Source organism: Dufourea novaeangliae, unplaced genomic scaffold (genome assembly GCF_001272555.1).
Source record: "Dufourea novaeangliae isolate 0120121106 unplaced genomic scaffold, ASM127255v1 scaffold147, whole genome shotgun sequence".
Taxonomy (NCBI): domain Eukaryota; kingdom Metazoa; phylum Arthropoda; class Insecta; order Hymenoptera; family Halictidae; genus Dufourea; species Dufourea novaeangliae.
Window position 1 is genome coordinate 828,482 of NW_015374029.1, and position 24,725 is coordinate 853,206.

Sequence of the window (24,725 nt, forward strand, 5' to 3'; positions counted from 1 at the left end):
CTGACAACGAACGTGACGTTCATCAATGTTTCAGGAAAATCGAAGGGCTGGATTTGTCTGTGGGCCGAGGAAAACTGCGTCTTAGTTCTCTGTCGAGCAGCCATTTTCGGGCACCACGAGGACGAAGACCTTTAGAATTCGTTTCGTAACGTAACTCGTGATTCGTCGTTTTTATAGTACGAAATTGAATTATGGTTTGATTAAACCATTACATTTTGTAGAGTTTCGTTTGTTTTTTTTTTTGAGAAAATAGAAGTGTGGCCTAGTTTGGCTGTTGGATTCTTTGGGATGATTGGTAGTGTTTGTCAGATTAAGGAGGTGAAACTTACTATAATGAAAGGGAGATATTGATGAGTTAAGTTGAATTACATTTTTGAAAATTTTTACATGATTTATCGTTATTGTAAATAATATTTGTAGAATAATATTGTAGAGGATTGCATTTTTGTAACATAGAATCGTTTGAAATAGGTTGCAATTGTTTTTACAATTTATTGACGTAAAATTTCTAATTAAAACAATTTCGAGATTGAGAAGTCGATGATATAACAATTTTTTACTTGAAAGAAAACATAGGTACATACGATTATTGCCAGCTTATCGCAATGTGACGATTCTGGAGATCAAAATATATCCCAACAGCATCGAATTCTTAGTTATAAAATTTCAAGAAATAAATAAAAGCATCCTGTAATATTAAATGGAACAGCGAAAAACATCTGCTGATGATAAATAACATCGTCTAATTTAGTTCGATAATTCACGTTGTTGTTTACAAAGCAGAAGAATGCGGGGCAAGTTGGTTAGTCGACTTAAGAACCCCTGAATTAATCGAGGGAGATTTAAATAGAACAATAATTGAATCTTTATAGCGCCATTAAGCCGCCAACGGTTCTCAATTACTAAGTGCTAAACGAAATCTCCCCCAACTGTAACGCGAGAGCATCGTATAAAACCGTAAAACTAGAACTTTGAGGCTTACCAAGTCTTGCAATACAATGAAGCACCGTGGAATGAATAAAAAAACTTCTTTATTTCTTTCAAAGTTTTACAAACATTAATTTTTCCAACTTGCAAACTTCCTCTTCCAATCAAACATTTTGAGTAAATGTATGTAATTTTATGTCTATATGAATTTGAATGTGACTTTATTTTTCTTATTTCATCTATAACGAACAATAGCAAATAATTTCCTTTCCAAATAATCATAAACGTTAAATTCATCAGTCCGTAATCTGTCATTTCGAATGAAAGACAATAAATAATTTGAAATAGTCAGACGATTTCCACGCTTTTCCAAGATAAATGTATTACAATATTTCTCAATGTATAAGCTCTTTTGCTTTCACTAACGCACTCTTCGTGATTCAAACTTGTGCCTCCATTTTGTGCAGTTTGCCCGCAATGAACATCCTACAAAATTTTGCCCACCAAATACAATCCTAAAAAAATCAATCCAAGACTGGACATTAAAAAGGCTGTGTAAGGGCCATATGTTTAAAAAACATTCCTTTTCCATAGAAAAAATGAATGTGTCTAGCCCAGTATAAGTAAATGGAGAAAAAAGTGCCACTACAATTCATTACCACATACACTAGCGGACAAAAAAGTTACCACCTTCTCGATTTGTTGAATTTTTTTATTTCTTAACAACAACATAAAACCTAAATATACTAAAATTTATACAGCTTTTACTTCTCCATCAGAATATATACTAAACACATACTAAAGTTTTAAATTCACGTTAAAAAATGATCAAAATGAAACAAATCGAAAAAAGTCATAACTGCTTTGTCCGCCACTGTATCCAAAAAATAAGTCCAGACATATATCACTAACAAACATATCATTCCATTAACTACAAAATTTTTTTCCTCAAACATTCATTTCCACCACATATACAATTTTCCATGTCCACTATTCCAGCATATCCACCCCGTTCGCAACAGAACAAAAAATTCCACTCGTCCGAATAATTTCCCGAAAAAACCCCCGAGAACGAACGGGGGATCCTTTCTATTTACCGTTCGCCCGTTCGCATAAAATTTCCCCCGTTCTGTGTCCTCCTCGCAGAAACGAGATCCCGCGCGTCACCCCCCGGTCGTTCTCGCCCCCACCCCCCTTCTTGGATGGAAAGTCTGGCGAAAAACCAGACACCGCTTACTTTCGAAATTTCCTTGCACGTTGGTCAGGCTCTGCTCGACCTTCTCCGTCGACGGGGGTCTCTCGACGAGGGGTGAGAACGTCGGTGAGGCTGGAACTGTGGTGTGGGGGAGGGGGTGACGAGGACGGAGCTTGGGGGTAGCAACGTGTCCAACAAAGTAGGGTGAAACACCGAGAGGGACGAACGAGGGAGGTAGAAGCGAATGGGTGCTGGCTAGGGTGGCCGGAGGGCGAAAAGGGTCGAGGGGGGGGGGAGCAAGGACCACGAGATCAATATGTATGTTAGGGGATGTGGACCACGTGGGTCGGGGGTGGCCAGCAACCCCCGGCAGCTGATTGGCCAGCGGCCACCCCAAGGCCACGCCCACTCCCACACACGCTATCTTAAGCCCCCCGTCGAACCGGCAGCAGCCACCCTATATACATACCTTCCGTGAAGAGCCACCGCAAGCAGGGGGGTGGATGGTAAAGGGGGGATGGATGCACACGATGCCAACACTCTCTAGCCCCCCTAACACTGTTACCGAATTCGGTGGAATCATCGAAAATTGAAAACCGTGCCTGGCGACCGCCCCAACCCACAAAGGAGAGTTTTCTTCGCGCACTAGAACCACCCTCGTAATCTGATTAAACGCGACGCGCACATAGACGTGTGTACAAGGGGGTGGAGGGTGAGAAACAGGTTCCTATCGGCCGGTGGCAAGTGAATCTATTATGGATTGCACGTGGAGAAAGATACAGGTGCGGAGACCAAGCCTGTTTTTTTTCTGGCGACGCTGCATACTTGTTCCTGGGGAGTTTCATTTACATTCTTGACCTCGAGAACCACCGACGTCGTCGAGGTTGAGGGTTGAACGGTAACAGGTTACGCGACCGGGAAATTAATTGTGGAGAAGAATCGTGGTGGTATGGTTGTCATTGATAACTTGACGGTTCTGGGTGCTTGACTGGTGATGGTGTCTGGGTTGATTTTGACCTTAGCGTTGTTACGTGTGTGGCGATTATTGGGAGAAATAATTTTTTTGGTTCACTTGGGTCGCTAGGGGTGGTTCTATGTATAGGATACTTTCTAGGGTTTTGGTAAAAGGATTGGAAACGGGTCTAGATATTTGCATCGTTTTTATTGATTCATAATGCACAATATAATAATGTATATATCATAAATAATAGAAATTTTAACTTTACTATTTCGCGAAATAAATACAGTGAATTAAAAGAAGTAAAATGTTTTAGAATTATTGGTATCAGCTATTCTGTACTGAGAGACTTTGAGGCTCTTCTCTATTCTAACCTGGTGAAGGTTAATGACTTATTTGATAATAACTAAAGTGGGATATTTTTATAGAAATAAAATGCGATATTTACTAAACCTTAGTAACAATAATTTTATGCGATCGTTTTTTAGAAAGTAGGTACATGTATGGTTTAAATACATGGAATTTTTAATTTATCGATTGCCTGGTTGAATTGAATAATTTAAATATTCATTAACACTACAACTACCAGCGTTGAATGTGTTTTAAATTAAAGGGTAATGTAAATTCCGATAAAAATATCTTTAGGATTCCAGTAATTGTAAATAAAATATCTGAAATCCGTTATTTTGTCGAGTTCGATAGTCCTAATTATATCTGATATTTAATCTATATATCGTAATAGAAGTTGCAAAAAAATCTTATAATTTGCACTGTTCCAACAATTGATTCACTTTTACAATAGTTCATGGAATCCGTCATTTCGACTGCTTAGGTAGATAATCTTAGTGTTAGAAGAATACTTAAGCAACGCAGTGAAGCATTAAAAAGTTAATTTGTCTATTCTTCCTTACAAACAGGGCTTTAACAATTTAATATTATATTTTCCTATGAAACAAACTATAATTCTATTATTCAAACAATACACTATTTTACTAATTATTGACTATCTACTAATTGCTATGAACGCATAAAGTTCAGAGCCCAATTTTCCATCATTGAAGGGAATAGTGTATCGTAAAGCTCATGAAAAGGAGCGATTGAACTAAACGCAAGTATACACATATCTCTTTGAAGTGTTATGAAGCTTAAGCGAAAGCGAGTATAGAATAGTAGAGAGGATGTTTCTTTCACCCACCGTTCCCTCGCCACGAAATACGCAATTTCCGACTTCTTCTGAAATTCCCGCGAACAAGCAATCGAGGGTGGGTTGTGGGTGAAAATGGGAATTAGACGGAGGTGATTCTCGTTTATCGACTATCGTCAGAAGGGTCGGATAACGTCGTTAACCATTCTCATCGTGCTGCTTCCCGTTTTACAGATCTGCACGGCTAATTAAATCGATTGGCGGACCACTTTTGACGAATCTCGATCCCAGGAACGACTCTTCGATCGGTGAATCGATGGAATCATCGCTAGGAACGTTATTAATCGACGTAAGTAAGCTTCTCTTGTTTAAAATCACGGTTACGCGACGGGAGACGATATTCGATTTCCGTAGGATCGATTACTGTCGAGCGTGGCTGAACGTCTTTACGGGATAATGGATCGGTTCAGCTTATTGTATTTTCGAACGACGTTTCTATAATTGCGAATTATTAATTCTCGAAGATACTATAAGCAGAATATCACCTCTAGACTGTGGATTTTATGCATGTATCGTGTAATACTGCTGAATGAAACATAGAAGACTACTTCAGACAATTTTAGTTGAGTGTTTCTCTTATTATCTTAGTCTGCATAAAATCTGAATTTACATTAAAATCTGCAGTCTACTTGTCACGTTAACAATTTTCTTTATTATCATTCGACCGATTTTCATGTAGTGGATATTACCATTTCGTTGATATAAATCATTATATAATATCAACGAAATGGTGAAGAATTCTACCAAGAATGTTCGAGCAAGTCGAATCGTAATTTATCCTATTATTTCTGCATGTTATTCACCTTGAGCACCATTTTCGACCCAACAAAAGGTGTTGAAGAATAAGAGAATCATGAAGTTAGTATTCAATTGCCATTACAACGACCTCTCCAAAATCCTCCCTGACCCCAAAGAATCAAAAACAATCGAATTCGAAAATTCCTCATTAATTCAACGCCACTGTTGCCTGTTCATCCAGCTGCCGCTCGACCGAGCTCCCAATCCCTCAAAAATAACCAGGGTCTAATTAATTCACAAGATTCAACTTGCCCAAAATGCACTATGGATATCCCAGTTTGGATTTTCGAACGTCTATTTTTCTCCGATCGTTTGAACGAAAAACAGGAAACGAACGATTCTATTAATTCGAATCTAACGACGATAGTTTTAAACTTTGCTGGTCGTCGTGTTAAACTGGGTTTCAGGTTTGTTCAGAGCCTCCTCCCTACGACACGCTCGTAAAATATTCAACCCCCAATGGTTCCCGGACGCCGGGTAAGATTTTAACGCGACGCGATCCCCGGCGTAATAACAGCGAATTCTTGGGCCTTGACGCTCATTCGGCTCCGGTCTATTACTGAGATTCCGATAACTTTGCTAATTAGACGATGAGGCGCCATTTAAAGGCAGGCAAGCGATTACAAAGTGGTCGAGAAAAGACGATTTAGCTGGACGGAAATCATTTTGCCATCATGAAAGATTATCATTTATATTTCAAATTGTTGGAAAAGGTTTAAGATGACCACAGTCGTCTCCATTCTATTACAGAGGTTCAAATAACTTCGCTAATTAGTCAATCAGGTGCCTTTTAAATGCGAGAAAATAATTCAAAGTGGTCGAAAAAATAATCGCCGATCTAAGTAGACAAAAGTCATTTTGGCGACCATTATAAAACATTCTTATTTATATTTCAAGTTTTTTCAAGGTTTCAAATGACCACAGTCGTCTCCATTCAATTACAGAGATTCAAATAACTTCGCTAATTAGTCAATCAGGTGCCTTTTAAATGCGAGAAAATAATTCAAAGTGGTCGAAAAAATAATCGCCGGTCTAAGTGGAGAAAAGTCATTTTGGCGACCATTATAAAACAATATAATTTATATTTCAAGTTTTTGGGGAGGGTCTGTGATGACCACAAAGCACAGTATCAAATTCATTAAATCTCATGACCCTGATCAATAGTAGATAGCTATCGTTTGAACATGACAAAGGAATTCTGTTTCATAGATTATTCATAAAATCTTGAAAAATATTACACGAAACTGTTTCATAACTTTATTATAAATATATTTTCTGATTTTACACAAGTACGCAAGGTGTAACGAAATGTCTGAACTTTATGTGGACCTACATACAGTCGTCATGGAAAATAAGTTAATAACCAACTATATTTAATATTATATATTTGCCAAGACGCTGTTAAAATGAATACTAAACGCACTAATGAATCTCCAATAAATGAAACAAGGAACACAAGAACGTTTCGTCTCATAGCAATACGACATTTATCGATCTTCCTAAATTCAAATAAATTTATCATTATTCCTAAATTCAAACAAGTTCATCATTCTTCCTAAATTCAACATTCAGGAGCTTTAACTTACTTTCCAAGGCGACTGTACAAAATCGTGTCGATGATTCTTGTTCTTCTTTGTATCAGTAGATTCTGTGATAAAAAAAAAATCACATCAAGCCACATATTGTTATTCTTATTTTTTATTATAAAAAAAACGCCCTTACTTTTCATGAACTCGTGCAATTGTCTACAGTTTCTTGAGTTCAGGGAGTGGTTCACCATTTGTGTCACAGGGGAAAAAGGGGTTCTAGATTAGACCACAACTGTAACGTCTCATATGTAAGCAATTTACGCCGTATGATAGGGAATATGTGTATGACAGTAGTGACTGCATTAACAAGTCATTTATGTAATTGCTTACACATGACAAATTCTTAGTGGACCAACCTAGGCGATGGTCCAAATTCAGCAATCTTTCCCTATGTGTAGATATTACATGTGTAGCAACGTCCATCAAAGCATATTTTTTAATAAATGAAGTTTAGCACAGTCCTAGAGTTTGAACGTGTGAAGCCAATGACATTTGTTTAAGCCGCATACGGCCATTAGTTTATGAAATATTTAATATTCAGTGTCTTCGAACACTCATCGAGGATTTACTGTATCGCTCGTACGAGCAATCTCGCGAAAAATATTCACGGAATCAGTATCGTGCATCGAACAGAAGGATAGTTGATCGGAGACAGCTAATTTGCGCGACGGCAACGTGCGTTGTTTCCGCAAGGGGGGGGGAGGGGTCGCAGCAGCGGTGGCGCGGTTCGTTAGGGAGCAGACAGGGAACAAACCCCCGTAGGTACACTTCACCTTAAGCCGTATAATGGGAAACGACGCCCCGGCGATTTTCCTCCCGGTCGTCTTGAGGGCTCGTGGAAATGATAGCCGTTCCATAATTAAACGCGTGCTCCGCGGGCGCGCGCCCTCTTGTATGACGTCCCGCGAAGCATATTAACGGGGGTCGGGACGCGGCGGAAGCCGAGGCGATGCACTTGCTTTTAATAAGCGGCTTATATGAATTCACGTTTGATTCGAGGCACGGCCCTGCCCCTACAACCAGTTTCGCGGAAGAATCGCTCCTGTAACCGTTCGTCCTTCGATCAAAGAACGATGTGCCTTCGGCGAGGATCTGTGCGTCTATTTTCTTTTAAGCTCTGTGTTTTCTGCGTTCTTTGAAACAATTTGATTAACTTTGTACTGTATGTGTGGAAATATCGAACATTGGTGGTATTAGTCGAATTAATAGCAGAGGACGATATAGGTCTTCATTGTATAGGAAAATTAGAAGATGGATTTTCATCTTCGGCAATTTATTAACATTAGTCAATAACTGTTTGATGGATCTGATTGTGTTGTATTTTGATTGTTTAGAGAGAACAAGCTGTGACAATAAAGTTTCGAGAATAATTTTGTAACTGTTGAATGGGATTATTCTCGAAACTTCATTGTCACGCCTCGTTCTTTCTAAATCAATTAAAATACGACAGTGTCAGTACGTCTTTCGACTGCCTCGTGAAGTCAGTAGCAATGCTTGCAAAATGTTGGGAAAATAATTCCATAAGGCTTATAATCCTCAACAGTGAGAACTATATGTCCACTTTGAATGTTTATTTTCCAAATTGTAAAGTTATTCTAACCCAATTAATAATGACTTCGTCTTCTTCTCAATCGAGTTTCGAATGATTATTTGACAATTACTTCAGCTGGTAAGGTTAAACTAAGGATTCGTAACTGGAGATATTATGTTTGTTATATTATGTGCTCCGAAAAATGAATTCAAGGAATCACCCATATCAAAACGTTTTGCAATGGTGATCCACGACCCACTTTCCCATCGAATTCCCCATACAATCTGATAAAACTCTTCGCAAGTCTTTCCAGCGTGGAATAACAGAAAACCCGTCCCCGCGACGACAATGGATAAATGTCGCGAAACATTCTTTCCTCCCCCGCGTTCGCTCACGCACCTATATACGAGAGTTTTAAGCCGGCCCCGTTTCATCCGACGAAATAAAATGAAAACGAACTGTCTACGGCAAAACGGCACGCTCGTCGCCGCGACAACGAACGTCAAACTTTACGATAATGGGGTTTCCCCGCCCCCCACACCCCTCTTGGTAGAAAGAGAGTTTTCCTGGGGGGTGAAGGGGGGCGTGGGTGGAAGGTTAGGTAGGAAAACTAAAAGTACTACTAGCCGAGTCGGCGCGACACGGATGAAAGAAGAGAGGAGGCCGCAAAGAGTTCGTTCCCTGGTGTGTGCCCTCCCCCCCAACCCCTATTTCATCCCCCGTCGCAACACTTGCCGAAGTTTTCATTCATAATTAGAGGAGAGAGAGAAAAAAGGAACGGGAGTAGGTCAGCCGGAGCACAACGAAACCAGCGCCCACTCGGGGAGGAAATAAAGCGTCGCGTGTTTTCACCGAATTTTCGACTAATGGCAACTTCGTTCGCGGATTAATGATTGTTATTCTTCGTCCCGACACGGTTTGTTTTCCTTTATTCGTCGAGGTCGGGTGAAATGCGCATAGACCGTTTCAGGATTGTGTAATTAACACTAACGCTACCGAGACTTTTATAGAGGGTGTAACAAAAATGTTGGAGGACCCGGAAATTTGAGACTCGTGAGGTGATTTGAAACAAGTTTTTCCTTAGCGAAAATGTTATCCGAGGCTGTGTTAACGAGATATTAACGAAAAACCCCGACCAATCAGAGCGCGATGCGATACGCGCTGCGATTGGTAGCCAATGTTACCGCGGGAACTCGGCTGGCAGACACGCCCTGTGATTGGTCGGAGTTTTTCGTTAATAACTCGTTAACGAAGCCTCGGATAACATTTTTGTTAAGGAAAAAGTTGTTCCAAATCACCTCACGAGTCTCCCATTTCCGGGTCCTCCAACAATTTTGTTACACCCTTTATACTATTTGTACCATATTTAAAACCGGTCATTTGAACGGCGGTCGGTACGGTTAGTGTTAATTAATTATGAACATTTACGGGTAAACTTTCAAGAAATGGACATTAATCGTATACACTCGCTTATAAGTGTTACGACACTTATGGAATATGCAGTGAATGTTAGAAGGTATTACGAGATTGCTGAATTAATTCATAAAGGAAGACCTTTTTGGCTAAAAATTTCAATCAAGGAATTTCGAATTTTATTAAAGTCACAGAAGGGATACTCTAGACAGCCTAAGGGTAAAGCTCGATGAACAACGTTTATGCTACTATGAAGTAATAAATGTAGGCTGAATATAGAATTTGTACAGAACATATCACATTTTTTTGATATAAAAAATAGGTGCCCGAATATTCATCAACGGTAGTTTATACATGGTATCTCCGAAATGGTAGTAAAGCTTGAAAGGATATGATTCTACATGCAAAAATAAATCGAAAATGTAGAATGACATTTTTTCCCACGATATTTCATTTTCGAGAAAATTGAATTTGAAAATCTAGTAGATGCGCATGCAGTTGAATAGGAATTGGTTGAAGCGTCTGTTCAGTGCATTCTGTTTCTACTTATTATCTAGGAATACGTACGCGTTGGATGAATTTTGAAAATTGATTATCTTGAAAAAACGAAGCATCCTACGAAAAATATTATTGTAAAATTTCGACTTATTTTTGCATGTAGAGTCACATACTTACTTCAGAAACATCCTGTATGAGATGTACCAATCAGTAATCCACTGTTTCTTGACGAAATCAGTATTCGTTTCTATGAAATCAAGGATTTTCGTTGGTTCGCTTATATTCGTAATGATTTATTGACACCCTAGATCATCGTTACTCTACAAATGGTAAGAGAAATATTTTTAATTTTGAATACATCGTATCGTAATTAAAAATAAAATAGTGGATCACATATTGATACCCCTAATTTCATTTCCCTTAGAAAAGGGTCCAATGAATTCAAATCTCACAATATCGCAGTTTCACCATGAAAGATTATTATCTGACTTTGTAATACATCCTTCAGAAAGTTTCCACATCATTATCAGTAGACTGCCACTTTTATTTATTTATAATCTGTGGGATTCTGTAAAATACGATAAACGATAAAACCTTTCATCAGCCACAACGACTTCTGTATATTATTCTTAAGCCAACAAGATACTCGAGAGAAGAACGAAACATCAAATTTCATTCTTATCTCTACGAATCACTTTAGAAATTTTTATTTCACATAAAAATCTGCAGAAACTAGCTACAAAACGTTTCCAAAAATTTCTCAGCGTCACCAGATATCCACTGACATTTCAATTGCTACTCGTACAAGACCATCGAACGATGACTTATTTCTCAATTCACTCGCAACAATACCCATTCAATCCCACCAATAGCCTGTCTCAGTCCACCCCGTTCCTCATTAAACAAACCAGAAATCCATCCGAGTCACGAGCCAACCAGTCGAAAAGGAACGCTATTCCACGAACAAAACCTGGAACGTCGAACAACAAGTTAATCCGCCCGTAGAAACGAGATCAAACGGTGTAAGCGTCGCGCGGTGGGGCGTTGGGAGGATGGAAACAATACAATTTACCGTCTGGTAACCAGGCCAGAAGGCTTCTGCTCGACGAAAGTGTCCCGAAGAAAAAGAAGGCGCGCAAGAAGTTACTCCGTTGAAACTTAAAGTGCCGTCTCGTCGGACGGGAAAAGCCTTGGCGAACGGGGAGGGGGTTGGCGGGAAGGGTGTACGGGGCCCTGGTTGAGCGAGGTGGTGGAAGCGTTTTCATTCATAATTAGAGAAAAAACAGAGGCACGCCGCGCGCGGCAAAGGAAGCTCTCGGTCGCGGGCGCTCGGAGCCAAATAAGACGGCGGCGCAAGGAGCAAGCATCACGAGTCAACGAGGAAGAAAAAGAGAGAGCGAACGGTGTGTAGTACGCTCGCGTAGTGGAAAGAAAGAGTCAATGAAGAAACCAGCGAGAGAGTGGGTGGAGGGGCGGCCTCTGGCTCAATGAATAAGAGAGTAAGAGAGGAAGAATGGAGAGAAAATGTCGTAGACGCTGGCAGATGGAAGAAGAGAAAGAGGATGGTGCAAGGGGAGGGGGATGAAGGAGAAAGAGGGTGAGAACAGCCGCGCGAGAACGTGGAATGGGGTGAGGAGAAACCGAGTTGCGGGAGAATCTTAAAGACTTTCGCTATTCTGTTAATTTTCTTCTTAAAGTAGGTTAAATTATTTTATGACTTCCGCCATTACCCCCCCCCCTCCGTTTCCTGGGGAGAGAGCTGACGCTTGGAGTCATCCCCCCGTCTAATCCGCTGTGTCTCCGTCACGCGGACCGCCCTGTGGAAGGCTTATGCCCTCTTTGTCTCATTTTCTCCTACCCTTCTGCCACCTGTACCAACCTCCCCCCACTGCTGGTAGACTTCTCTATGCAACTCGAAGTATCAAGTCTTTTCTCGCGCCATCCCCTTCCATTCCACCCACCCCCCGCCACTCTTTGCGAACTCTGCACGGAAAGTTTCCGCGTCTTCTTTGCCCGGCTGCACCCCCTCCTCCCTTATCCGAACCTCGACCCCGTCCCGTCAGCTGATCATTTCATTTTCTACAGCGCGCTCCCGATATCGGCCTCGCTGGATCGTTAATTTCATTCATCCGAGGGACTTTATCGCTGCTCGACTGGGGACCAACCTTTTTTTTACTCGGTTCTCGTGATCGTTGACTGCTTTCTGAAGAGACAACGTTTGTGGGGTGTGTGTAGGTAGGTTTGGGTGTTTTTGGAGGAATCTTTTTTTTGGTGTGACTTGGCTGTTTGTTTCAGTTTACGTTGGCTGTTGTTCAGTTTTCATTCACACTATACAGGGTGAGTACGTAAGAACTACTATCTGAAATAATTCGTTACCTATTTATTAATTGTATCAGAAAACAGTTTAATTAATTATGTAGCATTTTAAAGGACACATCAGATGGATACAATTTTATTTTTTTATGTTAGTTTTTTTTAAATATTGAAGTGACATTGAGTTGTTTTAAAGTCAACGCATCTTTTTTTTAGTAGCATCATACTGTAGGTCGTAGAATTTGTTTTTCTATTAAAAATAACGTGGTATTAAACAAAAGATGCATTGACCTTGAAAAAACTCAAGGTCACCTTGATATCTCAGAAAATGGTATCCATCTGATGCGACCATTAAAATGCTATATAATTCATTATAACGTTTTTTGATACAACCAGTAGGTAACTAGTTATTTTAGATAGTAATTCTTATTGACGCACCCTGTATAACTGAGAGGAGATATTAGTTACCGCATGTTATTGCGTACGGGGGGTGAAGACAATATTATTGTAGTAATGGAGGATCTTATGGTTAGTTGTGATTTTGAGAACCAGCCCTTTACATATTCATGACAGTTCCCTTAATCAAATTTATGTTTAAATTAGTGGTAGTATATAATACTAATTAAATATGCACGGTTCATCCGAAAAGTACAGAAATTGATAGTTTAATAAAGATTAGGCAAGGGTAATGTGTATGAAAAGGATAGAAAATTCTTAAATTCCACTGTTATAATTTCGATTTTCTAAGTTATCTGTTAAATAGTGAAAACAGATATAATTTATATGCACCTTCAGGTACATTAGAAACATGTGGTTTTAATTTTTTGTACATTTTCATAAATCAAAGTGTAGCTCGTATGACACTATTAATCGCATACTTATGATTAGACTAGATTTTATGTATTTATAACTTGTCGGGCTCTGTGAAATCGAATGAAAAACAAAACAGTCAAATGTAACGATTATTTCTATTTTATTTTTAATCCAATAAAATATTTAAGGGAAGAACGGAATTCCTACTTCTGATCTCGCCTTTATGAATTATGTAAAAACATGTCGTTTTCCACGAAAATTCGCAGTTTGCTTATGACTCTTAACTCCTACGGACACAATATTGATCCCTTTGTATTTATGAATCAGTATTCAGAAACAATTTATTCAAAATTTCTATCGATACTGATTCCAGCAATTAATACCTCTACATAATTAAAGTAAACATTCTTTTAAACATAAACCTCAGTCTACAAACGCGTATATATGTATCTGTCTAATAATAATAATAAATTCAATGAAACTGTGTCAATATCCAACAAATATTACAATTTTCTTAAAGAAACTACAAAACTACTAACGTATCTCACCATATTAAATAAAACAAGTAGTAGGTATCTATTTAATATTTATTTAGAATTTCTAAAAAAATTGTTGTTAACATGTTCGTTTCGATAAACTATCTGGACTAAATTGTGTCGTCGAAAGGGCATACTACACGAGGCGCGTTCTGTCGTTTTCGCTTTAAGAGTAACGCGAGTGTTTCCGTTTCCTTTTTAACCGTGACGATCGGAGAAGAGCTTCTGGTATTTCCGCCCGCGGAGGGAAACTTAGCCGCGGCGGTGCAAACTTTATAAAGTTTCCCCATTTACTCGGGCAAAAACGGGGAAACTGGCGCGAGCAAACAAAATCATGGTTTGAAAAGTACTCTCCGACCTTCGACATCTTTCTGGAGTTAACGGACGCGATTATTGCTTTATACAAGCGGCTTTTACTTTCCACTCCTCGGCGTTGTTCGTTTTCCAAACGATTTTCCGTGATCGCGGGCTCCTTTTGAACTCTCGCCACGGACGAACAATCTCTTCGTCGAGTTCCTCGTAATGCCAATTATATAATTCCTATTCTCGCGATCTCTCAGTTTTCGTTACCGCGATGGGGATCAATGAACATGAAAATGAAAGATATTCCACCATGGAAATTCCACAAATTTCTTTAATATCAATTTTTAATTTTGTGAAAAATTCCATTCATTGAAGGTTCATTAACCCTGTTGCACTAGGTTAAATTTATCCAGAATTTGACTTTCAAATAAAATATCTTTGAGGTATCATTAAAAATGATACTACTGGCGCAATGTAGTAGTAATTTCATGTATCGTAAATAAAATTTTCAGAATTGTTTTCTTCAAGAACTTTTCTAAACATTACAAAAATTTCAGAGATAATTTTTAACCATGGAAATATAATCTACAATTTCCACATTTCATCTCAAAATTTATTGCGACTTGAAATTTAACAAATAGTTGATTGAATATTGACTTTGGTCAAATTGATCCAGTATGAAAAGTACGTTTAAAAAAGGACGTGTGTCAACGGAGGCTTAAGCTGAAGACATACTTCCACTATTATCTATTATTGTTAAAGTGTTTTGATTCGAGACATACAGTCAAGTGGCACATCCAATAATAATTTCAATTCCGTTCAAACTTACAAATTTATAAAAAAACCGCCATTTTATCAATATCTTAAAATTCCATCCACCTTCTTCGATTTCTCATTACTGTCCAATTTCCTCACTCACAAAATGAACAAGTATAAAAATCTACCAATTTCCAATAATAAAACCTTCAGATTCCGAGAAAACAACATAACTCCTGCAACATTAAAATTCCTCGATCCCCCTGGTCCAAAAAACACCCCAAACGTCTTTTCCACAAGCACATTACAACAAGAATCTCAACACTGTTCATACCGTCGTCGTCTCCGTTCCACGTGAATCGCGGACTCCACCTCGAGTAATTATTCTTTCGCGACGCGTCGCCGCCGGTGATGAACAGCCCACCTGTAAGTCTCGAGGCGGGCGGTACGGCGATGTGGTAGAGGGTGCATCGAAAAGAAGAGTGAAACAAGGCGTCAGCCGCCGTTGGGGGACCTCCTTTGGAAGACTTATCGAGCTTTCCTAAGAGAAAGCAGCAGCAGCCCTGAGAAGGTCAAGCGCGAGAAAACGCAACATTTCGAGAAACGTTTCCCTTATACCCACTACCCAGCCTTCGATCCAATCAGTAGAGTTCGACAGCCTCTACGAGGACACGCAAATTCCATTGTCTGGATCTCTCCAAAGTAACAGACTGGTTGAAAATGGACACTGGCTGTGGCCAAGGAAAAAAAAAACAAAAAAGAAAAAACACATCAACCAGATACGGTCCGTTTCGTAGCCATACACACGTAGACGCCGATACAAAGAGACAGAATGGGTCGAAAGGGGGGTGGGCCGCGATCGGTCGAGACCCTGCGCCGGCCAATGGCGTTTCACCCCCGTGGTGAGGGTGGGTTGCCATGGTAACCCCTCGCCATACACGTACGTGCACGTAAAGGCACGTACACATGTACGCGTGATGCTCACTCTCGGGGGGGGGGGGGGGAGAGGAAGAAGAGGGTGGAGAGGGGGCGGGGGTTGGTGCGACGCAGAGGGTGGAGGGATGAAAACGGAGGCCTGGCCGGGGGTGGCGAAGGTAAGGTTGACTGGATGCGGAGAGTACAGGGAGGGGAACCAGGGGGGGAGGGATACCTCTTCCACCCTTGGACAAGCCCAATCGATCGAGGTGTGCTTCGGCCGGACGAAACTCACCCTCTGTCAGCCCGCCCTCCGATCTACCAGCCCTCGTACCACCGTTACCATCGGCACCCACCGCCACCATCGCCACCACCATCTATGCTCCAAAGCAGCGGTGCCTGTTATTTGAATGGGAAGGAGGAGGAGGGCATGGGAGAGGGTGGTCGACTGACGACGAGGGGGAGGGAGGGTTGAATGTGACAGAGTGCCACCCCCGAGGGCCTCTCCCGTAGAAAGTGCGGCGAGAGAGGGTCTTCTCTCCGTCTCTTCCGTGTCTATCCCTCTTTCTTCAACCACCACTACCACCACTACCGCCCCCACCCCCCTGGTGGTATACCATTCTGTTTCATCCCTTCTGTTCCTGTCGTTCGTGCTCTGTCTCTCTTTCGACCCTCCCTCCTCCCACACCTGCCGCCTCTTGCTCGAGTTGTAGGGTGGCTCGCAGGGGTTGTGGAGGCCCGGCGGGGGTGGCGTGGACAGAAATCAATATAAGACGGGCCTCCACGTATTCCTACCCTCTCGCTCGCTCGTCCACCCTCCTCCCTATATTTGTCTCTACGCGCGCCACCCACCCCCTTCCTCCTCCACGCTCGACCCTCCACGAGGATCGTCCGGCCTCTTTCCACCCAGCCCAGGGCCCTCGGCTGTCTCTCTACTCCTCCTTGTCTCGCTCTATCTGGGTTCCAACGGTCTCTCCGCCATTTCCTCCCCCTACGCCACCGTCGCCCGGTCGCTCCATCCCTCATCCTCTACACCGCCATCCCCCCATACCACGTTCCCTCGAGGGTGGACTAACTAACACACACGCGCGCGCGCACGTGCAAACACGCCGGAGCGCCAGCGCGCCACGGGCAAACCAAGCATTTCTGTACAGGGTGTGTTTCGACATGTAACGGGTGGCCGTGGAATAGGGGATGTGATCTTTCGAACACTTTTAAGATCTATTGGAAATATTTTTCTGAGGGAAGTGGTAAGAATTTGCAATCGATTAGAAATTGTCGTCGAGCGATCTGGAATTAGAGATGCAGGTTTGATATTTTGTTTTTGTTCTTTGCAAAGTGGAACACGGGACCCGCTCGTCTCGGGAAACTGTGTACACCTCGTTCGCCAAATCCTCGCGAAGTTCTCGGGTCGGATAAGAAGTTCCCGCGCCGATGAAACTCTCTCCATAAATTCAGTAAAGAAAAAGGAGTAGAGAGACGGTGGTGGGAAGGGAGAAGGATGAAAATAAAAGATCCACGTGGTTCGAAGTAAAGGAGAAAGCGAGCCGAAAAATCTGAATTACAAATGCCGCCGTCTCACTTCCGGCTTCTCAATTAACTTTCGCTTTCCGCGAGTCTCTGTACCCACCCACTCCACGCGGAAAGTGGACGCCATTAAATTACGAATGCATGGTGACCAAGTATGGTGACTTTGAAGGTCGGTATAGAGCACGAAACGACAGAGTGTCTAATGTTAAATATTCAGGAAAGTAGATAGATTCGTTTTATTTAGGGCGTAATGAATGTATTTGGCTACAGGTGCTTAATAAGGATCGCTAATTAAAGTACTGTAGACAATAATCTTTTTCCAGACAGATCTGTTTCTTTACAATTTTTCGTAGTGTAAAGTCTTGAGAGTACATTGAGCTAAATAGAGATGAGTAGGTAAAACCTACTTATCGTTAAAATGATCACTATTGAAACTTTGAACGTGAGTTTCTAAAATAAGCTATTGGATCGATTAATTTTTTAGAGATACTATAGATGAGATTGCAATGTTCATTGGTCTCATCGTTTATTTAGAAGGAATCCTTTCTTTGGTTATGGAAGGTGAAGGACCTCTTGGATCTATTCTCAAGAAGTCACTATACAGGATATTTCGGAATAGACACTAAAATTGAAAAGAAGGTGACTTTAACAAAATTAATTATAAATGTAAACTGTAATACGTTAGTTATGGACGATTTTATCTCTCAAATAATTAGATTTGCAAATTTATTTACCACACACGATCTGCCTCGTGTTTTCGTCTGTAATTACTTCTACTTCTTTTACAACATACAAAAATTAACGATGGTAATTGCACTATTTATTCCGTACAGAAATTCAATGTAAACCGAGTAACAAACAATATATCGACGGAAAAATTATTAACACCTCCCATCCGTTGCAAGTAGAAACAGTAGCCGATGGCCAGACAATCCAGCCTTTCCTACCGAAAGGTACTCATACCTAAAGAATTTCCCAATTCAATCACTCACAATCTAAGACCTCAAAATTCAAAACTCCCATAGCCTCAAATCATTATTTCCCAAAAAGTCCCCGATTGTTAAGACAGTCCTTAACTAGTAACGAATCCCATGAACATTCTTAGAATATTTTCTTTTCATTCAATAGATACTCAAAGAGATGCTTGTTTATTTCAATATTTTCTTACATAACACCTCAAAGCAATAAATTGTACAATAAGTAATAAAATTCAATCACTAAATTTTTAATTTAAAAATGTTCACCTCACCAATTAAGAGTACATTCCGCTGTAAACGCTGCATAGAACCGCCTTTTTAGGATGTTTGTAAAAGAACCCTATCCTTTAAAAAATTCCTAAAAATACCACTTCTTCCCAGCGTTTCCACCAACCTGTACCCCTAAGGACCACATCGCGATCGTACCCAACGCATACTACCCGTTCCACCCGACGCGTCACTACAAACGTCCGTGAGGACGATACTTCGTGGACACCCGTTTCGTCGCGGTATATAGGATCGATAGAAGGACAGCAAACGTGTGGGGAGAGTGGCGTTCGTATCCTGCGGATAAGGGAACGGCATCCATAAATTACGACGCGACTCTGCAGGGTAAAAGTCCTGTACAAGAGACCTCCTATGTACGGCTGAGGTCTCCAACCCCCTCCCACGCCCCTATGCCTGCCAGCCTGCCTCGTTTCCTTCCTCCGAACCCTATGAAGAAAGCCCAAGAGGGCCACGGGTGTGGGCGTGCTGTGGAACTATAAATTTTATCGTTAAGTTGTTTAGAATCGTGGCCCGTGAACCATTCGACTATCTGCTGCTGCTGGCCCCCCTCCATCTCTCTCTCTCTGTACGTTCATCTCTCCCTCGAATGGTACCCGTGCCAGAGGGGGCTCGATCCCGAGGACTCACTTTCTACCAATTTCGCGTCTCTCCTTGCGTCCCCGTTGAGCCTGGATACGGGACGCGGAACTAAAACGACGGGGAAATCGTATGTGACCCCTATTTTATAGGTAGGAAGCTTCTTTAGAGGGGGAGGATCATCGAATTCCTTCGATTCCGGGACGTCTTTCAGTGAATGTACGGGGACAATGGACTTGGGATGGACAAGCCAACGGGGGGCTGGTACGGGATTGGATGGAGATTGAAGGTGGTTTTGGTCGGGAATCGATTAATAGTTTGGATGGCGAGTTTTTGGAAGTTTAGGCGATTAGAGAGGAGTCATTGTAAAATTGGGGATTGTTTTTACAAAGCGTCGACTTTACTTTTTTTATTGCATTTTCTTTTTAATCTTGATGTTGCTAGCCTTTTCTTAAAAGTAATTTGAACAAATATTTAGTTACCACTTACACATACAGTTTTTTTCAAAAAGATGTTCGCGATAATTTGTACCATCCTTTTTTTCGTAAACAGTAAACATTAGAAAAAAAAAACGAAGAGGAGGAAATTGTAGTATATTTTACTAGTAATATGATAGCGTATCTAAAGTTTTTGTATTTCTAATATTTTTCAGAAAAACGAAGAAGAGGAAGTTGTAGTACATTTTACTAGTAATATGATAGCGTATCTAAAGTTTTTGTATTTCTAATATTTTTCTAGAAAGGAAGGTGACCTTGATTTTTGTAAATGGAATGCTACATATTTTTTTACATCGTATGAAAGCGGGCATAAGACGAGTTCAACCATACTATGGTCTTCAGGGTCATCAAGGGCAGGAATAAAAGAAATAAATTTAACATTTCGTAATGCATTCTTGCAATGGAAGTCACATTGAACACGCGATGTTGTCTTATTAGTAAATACAATATTACGAAATGTTAATTTTCCATTTCTACACAATGCTTACTTCCATAAATAAATCGGAACGTAGAAATATATTTTCGAAGTTTAATAAAATTTGAAGTCTATAAAAATTCAGGCAGCCTTATTTCCTGTGCCAAACGACAGCTGGCGATAACGAACTCCGAAATTTCTCCGTTAATAAACGGAGCAACGAGTGGTAATAATAGCGATTCATAGTACGGATCTTAGTCAACGATTCCGAGGATCGATATCTTGGAATAGGAGAAGGAACTCGGGGCATGAATCGAATTAGCGTTCTATTGAAGAACTGCCGTTGTTTACAATCGCTTTCTCTCGAGATTTGTCCTTGCGCAACCCTTTTCTTTCCTTTTATATCATCATGTCGTTACTCATAATCACGAGATACATAACAGGACTATTTTGTAAAATAATCTAATTTTCAGAATCACGAAATTGTCGACCTTCTTTTATAATCTGATAAATATGTTCCATTTTTCTGTTGCTTAATTAATTGTCGATTATTTCGAAAATAGTAAGTAATTTCTATTGACTTCCTGGTACAAGAAATTATGAGATAAATAAAATTCTTAATGTATTCCCATAAGAACAAAATGTTTTTCTACCCGACATGTATACTGTTGTATTTAAAAGTCTACAACTCGAAATGGAACCATTACTAGCTACTAACCCAATTTATGTAACCAATCTATTCTGCAACTACTGTAGTCGCAAATGACCATAACAGTCGATGCGACTCAAAATATTAAAAAAAAAAATCTTTTCCCTTCGTTAATTTCCTTGATTACACGGCAATTATTTTATTAATGAATCGATCTCTGACATTACACCTAAAGGAGATCTCGAGGGTGGAAAATGTACGAAACCCAAGAAACAACACAACAATATCAAATAATAATCCACCCTACATCACTACAACACAATTCCGAAACACAACTTTTAATCCTCAATTTCGCTTCTAATTAATTCTCAAAAGCAACCTCCCTCTCAAACCAATACACCCCCACCACATCCTCCATACCACCCTATAACACCACCGAAACGCAAGCCTAAACTCTCCAAACCGAGGAATCCCCAAAATTCATCCACGCCTCGAGGTTCTCTCTCCCAAACGAAACTTTTCCACCCCTATCCAGGGGTTTCATCCCCGTACACCACCGGCGTGCAACGGCCACGGGGTTTCCTCCCGACATTATCAATTTCCGTTCGAGTGAGGCTCGCGAGAGTCAGCCGTGAAACGAATAAAAACGCCTCCGCGTCGCGAGCAGGACAGAAAGAAACAAAGAAGCTTCCGTCGTCGTCCTCTTCCTCGAGGGTGGCACGCAAACCCAACGAGGGGGTTAGAAAGGGGTGGGAGGGGGTGGACGGAGGAGTAGGTTGGGTTAGGGAGAGAAGGGCGCGGGGGTTGGACGAAAAAATGTGGGTGGCGGGCGATGCCCGTCGTCGAAGGGGAGAAAAACCTGGAATGGCGGAGGGTCGAACGGGGGGGTTGCCGGTTGGAGGAAAGGGGGAGGGAACGGGATGGATTCGATTCCTCGAAAAACTGTACGTTTTTCTCGCCGATAGAATGGCCGGGACGTCACCTGAATACATTATGTGTTTTCCACCCCTGGGGCTAGGATATTGAAATTTTTAATATCGAGGGGCGGCGGACGATGGGTGGAAGGGGTGGGGGGGTGGCGGATGGATGGAGAGCAGTCGAACGTCTATGGCTTCACGAGGCATCCCTCGTGTAGCCTACCCTCCCACGGCGATCCCTTATTTCGCTGTCGATATAGCCCCGGCGTGGTCTCTTGGTGTTGTACGCGTGCATACATATATTTACAGGGGCCTACCCTTATACAATGCACGGAGGAAATACGCGAGCGAGCGAGCGAACGGGGCCGTATATGCACACGCGGGGGTTGTTACATTATCGTTAACCGTTACTTCTTCCGCAGACTTCCGCCCGTGATCGATAATACGCGTTTCTAATTATATGGGAGGAATCTTCTTGCTGGCGGAGTTTCGACCCGTGTTCCTTCTGGCGTGGTGAAGTGCTATTCGTGGAGGCTTCTTCTTTGATTATTAGCGGGTTGTATGGTGTTTGACGTTTGTGGATTTACGTGAAGATTGTATTGGAAGGCTTATAGGTGCTGTAGATTCTCTGAATTTTCTGAGCATTAGATTGGTGTTAATAGAAGAGTTGTGTTTTATTTTGTTTTATTAGTGGTGGATGCCATTTGGGGAGTTGTGGTTTCTTTTTGATTATTAGTGGGTGGTTTGTAAGTTGTTTGTGGATTTAAAAATTGTATTGAATGATTTAGAGGAGCTCTGAGCTTCTTTGAGAATTTCGCTGGTGTTAATAGAACAGCTATGTTTTCTTTTGTTTTATTATTGGTGGATGCCATTTGGGGAGTTGTGGTTTCTTTTTTGATTATTAGCGGGGTGTCTGTAAACTGTTTGGCGTTTGTGGATTTAATAACGGTATTGAATGCTTTAAAGTAGGTCTGAGTTTTTTTAGAAATTAAGCTGGTGTCAGTAGAGCAGCTATATTTTCTTTTTTTTTTTTATTATTCGCGGATGCTATTTGGGGAGTTGTGGTTTCTTTTTTGATTATTAGCGGGGTGTCTGTAAACTGTTTGGCGTTTGTGGATTTAAAAATGGTATTGAATGCTTTAAAGTAGGTCTGAGTTTTTTTAGAAATTAGGCTGGTGTCAGTAGAGCAACTATGTTTTCTTTTTTTTTTATTATTCGTGGATGCTATTTGGGGAGTTGTGGTTTCTTTTTTTAATATTAGTGGGTTGCCTGTAAGTTGTTTATGGATTTGAAATTGGTATGGAAGGTTTTGAAGGAGCTTCAGATTCTGTGAATTTCTTTTTTGAGAATTGAATCGGTGTTAATGAAGGCGCGCTGTATCCTTTATTTTGATTTCTGATGGATGTTATTTGCACAGATTTACTTGTGGATGTGAAATTGGCACTGGGAATTCTGAAGAGCCCCATAAATTCTCCGAGTTTTCCGATATAATAATTTACTGCATCGTAGAATAATAACATAGTTTATCAGCGAGAACCTAAAATTAATACAACAATTTAATCTCTACGTTCAATGTGATTAAAACACTTGGAAATTTAAATATCCGATTCCCCCAAACGCAGTTAAAGATTGGATGTAATTGACGTCTGACTGATTCGAACTCTAAAATCTGTTCAGAATAATCGCATTGAATTGATCTTCAATGTTGTATGTTGAATGTTCTAATTTAGAACTAGTGTGATGTTGCTTCGTATCTCGAAAAGTTTTCATTTTTATTCCTACATCATTTGGTTTTGAAAATAAAAATAATAACAACAAATCTACAAATATTTTCTATAATTATAGTTTTTTCTTACCAGTGATGTCATTTAATATCTTACAGATAAATTGTATATTTTGTATATTTCTTATATTTTCTATAGCTTCTATATTTTTATTCGAAATAAGTTTCCACTTCATTTTCCTTTTTCATAAACTAATCTCTTTAAAATGTACATTTATACAACTATCTGCTCCTTCTTAATAACAAACGCATTATTAATATAATTGACGATCAGATCCAAGTACAGAATAACTAGCAAACAAATGTCACATAAAGTAAAAGTGCATAAAATCAAAGAGGAGAGACCCATTCATCATTTTAGACGGTTTCAACATCGAGAAAACGATTCAAGATGTCTACGAAAGGAAATAAGAACGATGCCCTTCGCTTCAATAAGGGCATCCACTTTTATTCCGTCTGGGAGTTCCATTACAACTCTGCAAAGTACCGTGCGTACTTGCCGTGAGATTATATTGGCCCTTTGTTGAACTGGATCTGCCATTTAATTCAATTTTCCTGTTCCGATTCTCCACATGCATCGGTATATTTGTAGTGTTCTCACAAGTTCGGGAGAAGTATTAAAGCATCTGTTCACGTCAGTGATACTCGAAGAAAGTAGCAATCGAGAGAAAAACGACCTTTCAAAAGGACTACTTACTGCATAGATTAAACACAAAATCCAAAATGTCTCTTTTTTAATACCTACGTCAGACAGTCACGTAATTCAGACTATCATTCTAGTATTTCTGCAAAAATAAACAAAATTCAAGTGTCATATAAATTTGCTCCAATCTATAATATATTTAACTATGGATGATTAAGAGATAACAATACTGTCATGTATCATCTTTTTCGTATGATATTATTGTTTAATTGGAACATTAATAACCGTGAATGTATCCTATATAGACAGAATCAGAGACATCGCTAGCCTTGGAACACAGCAAAGTAAGCTGAATTAGAAAGAACGAACAACCCCTAGAAGACTAAAAGTGCAAAACGCAACTCATAGTAGAAAACATGTTAATTGAACACGAAATGTATCAAGGATCGATTCCAAGGTTAGGACCTCAAATAATGATTAATTGACCCTAGAAATTCCAAGATGATTTCTTCCACAAGAGCACAAATTTGTTAAAGAAAGTAAATTAATAAAAATTAAAAACGAAAGACAAAAGGAAAACTCCAAGATATATCACGAAACAGTTTTGTCGAAAAAATCAATTTTTAATACTTTAGTCTGCCATTGTTTATCACCCGTAACCCAAATTTTTAACATTATCTTTAAATTTCGGATGTTAATGC

General features: G+C 40.3%; 1 long non-coding RNA gene across 1 annotated transcript in view; it reads left to right on the forward strand.

Moving 5' to 3' along the window:
- Positions 1-24,725, forward strand: part of LOC107189422 — a 167,149-nt gene that overhangs the window by 130,525 nt on the left and 11,899 nt on the right. Inside the window, exon 3 of the long non-coding RNA XR_001516233.1 lies at positions 4,459-4,573. This is a non-coding gene — a long non-coding RNA (uncharacterized LOC107189422). The remainder of the gene's footprint in view (positions 1-4,458; positions 4,574-24,725) is intronic.